The sequence below is a fragment of the Cololabis saira genome, chromosome 8 (assembly GCF_033807715.1).
Source record: "Cololabis saira isolate AMF1-May2022 chromosome 8, fColSai1.1, whole genome shotgun sequence".
Taxonomy (NCBI): Eukaryota; Metazoa; Chordata; class Actinopteri; order Beloniformes; family Belonidae; genus Cololabis; species Cololabis saira.
The window spans coordinates 12,722,222-12,725,073 of record NC_084594.1 but is presented as its reverse complement, the minus strand read 5'-3'; positions in this window follow the sequence as shown (position 1 = coordinate 12,725,073).

The window sequence follows — 2,852 nt, the reverse complement described above, 5'->3', positions numbered from 1 at the left end:
GGTGGTGTCATTTCTGATAAGCTTATGGGGGACAGTGGCCGTGATTGCGAGGGCCCGTTCATCGCTGCTTGCAGCTTTAATTATTATTATTATTATTTTCCTGACAAAGTGAAGGCCTTTTTGCCCCCCTTAACATGCCCAAAAAGTCACCAAATTTTGCACCCTAGTCAGGCCTGGCGAAAAATTTGATATTTAATGGTTTGCATTAATGGGCGTGGCAAAATGGCTCAACAGCGCCCCCTTGAAAACTTTGTGCCTCAAGCCCCACGATACGGTTTGACGTACATGCACGAAAATCGGTACACACCTGTATCATGGCGCAACTGAAAGAAAAGTCTCTTGGCGTCATGCCCGAAACCAAACAGGAAGTCGGCCATTTTGAATTAGTCGTGTCATTTTGGCAAAATTTATGCCATTCCTTCGAAAGTTAATTCAGCCCGAACCGTAACGTGCACCCAGGTGTGTTATACATCAAAATGTGCGTCTCCATCCTGCGACAACACGCATTACTTTTCTCTTTCAAAAGCGTTACCGTGGCGACGCTAGACGCCAAAAAGCGCGCCCACCCTTCATCTGATTGGTTCGACAGAAAAAACTTTGTGCCTCAAGCCCCATAATACGGTTTGACGTACATGAAGGAAAATCGGTACACACCTGTATCATGTCACAACTTAAAGAAAAGTCTCTTGGCGCCATGGCCTAAACCGAACAGGAAGTCGGCCATTTTGAACATTCTGAATTAATCGCGTAATTTTGGAGCAATATATGCCATTCCTTCGAGAGTTAATTCAGCCCGAACCGTATCGTGAACCCAGATGTGTTATACATCAAAATGTGCGTCTCCATCCTGCGACTACACGCATTACTTTTCTCTTTCAAAAGTGTTACCGTGGCGACGCTAGACGTCAACAAGCGCACCCCCCCTTCATCTGATTGGTCCATATTTGATAGTTCCCCAAAAGGCACCAAATTTGGCATGCAAGCCAGGCCTGGCGATAAATTTGATATTTCATGGTTTGCATTAATGGGCGTGGCAAAATGGCTCAACAGCGCCCCCCGGAAAACTTTGTGCCTCAAGCCCCACAATACGGTTTGACGTACATGCACGAAAATCGCTACACACCTGTATCATGGCACAACTTAAAGAAAAGTCTCTTGGAGCCATGGCCGAAACCGAACAGGACGTCGGCCATTTTGAATAAATTGTGTCATTTTGGCGAAATTTATGCCATTCCTTCGGCAGTTAATTCAGCCCGAACCGTAACGTGCACCCAGGTGTGTTATACATCAAAATGTGTGTCTACATCCTGCGACACCACGCATTACTTTTCTCTTTCAAAAGTGTTACCGTGGCGACGCTAGACGCCAAAAGGCGCGCCCCCCCTTCATGTGATAGGTCCATATTTGATAGTTCTCCAAAAGTCACCAAATTTTGCATGCAAGCCAGACTTGGCGATAAATGTGAAATTTCATGGTTTGCATTAATGGGCGTGGCCTAACGGCTCAACAGCGCCCCCTAGAAAACTTTTCTCTGCCATAACTTTTGAATGGTTTGACATAGAGAGTTGTGGGTGGTGTCATGGGACTCTGTAATGAGTCCTTAAGCTTCGTTGGCCTTAATTAGCCCCGCCCCTTCTTCTGATTGGTTGTCCCTTTTTTCTGCTATAACTTTCGAATGGTTTGACATAGGAAGTCATGGGTGGTATCATGGGACTCTGTAATGAGTTCTTAAGCTTCGTTGGCCTTAATTAGCCCCGCTCCTTCTTCTGATTGGTTGTCCCGATTTTCTGCTATAACTTTGGAATGGTTTGACATAGAGAGTCCTGGGTGGTGTCATAAGATTCTGTATGGAGTCCTTGACCTTCATTGGCCTGAATTAGCCCCGCCCCTTCTTGTCATTGGTTGTCCCTTTTTTCTGCTATAACATTTTAATTGTTTGACATAGGAAGTCGTGGGTGGTGTCATGGGATTCTTTATGGAGCCCTTGACCTTCATTGGCTTAAATTAGCCCCGCCCCTTCTTCTGATTGGTTGTCCCTTTTTTCTGCTATAACTTTTGAATGGTTTGACATAGGAAGTCGTGGGTGGTGTCATGGGACTCTGTAATGAGTCCTTAAGCTTCGTTGGCCTTAATTAGCCCCGCCCCTTCTTCTGATTGGTTGTCCCTTTTTTCTGCTATAACTTTTCAATGGTTTGACATAGGAAGTCGTGGGTGATGTCATTTCTGATACTTATGGGGGGCGGTGGCCGTGAGTGCGAGGGCCCGTTCATTGCTGCTTGCAGCTTTAATTCTTTTTCTTCTTCTTCTTCTTCTTATTGTTCTGACAAAAGGAGGGCCTTTTTGCCCCCCTAAACGTGCCCAAAAAGTCACCAAATTTTGCACCCAAGTCAGGCCTGGCGAAAAATTTGATATTTAATGGTTTGCATTAATGGGCGTGGTAAAATGGCTCAACAGCGCCCCCTTGAAAACTTTGTGCCTCAAGCCCCACAATGTGGTTTGTCGTACATGCACGAAAATCGGTACACACCTGTATCATGGCGCAACTTAAAGAAAAGTCTCTGGGCGTCATGTCGAGAAACCGAACAGGAAGTCGGCCATTTTGAATTAATTGTGTCATTTTGGCGAAATTTATGCCATTCCTTCGGCAGTTAATACGGCCCGAACCGTAACGTGCACCCAGGTGTGTTATACATCAAAATGTGCGTCTCCATCCTCCGACACCACGCATTACTTTTCTCTTTCAAAAGCGTTACCGTGGCGACGCTAGACGCCAAAAAGCGCGCCCACCCTTCATCTGATTGGTTCAGACAGAAAAAACTTTGCGCCTCAAGCCCCATAATACGGTTTGACGT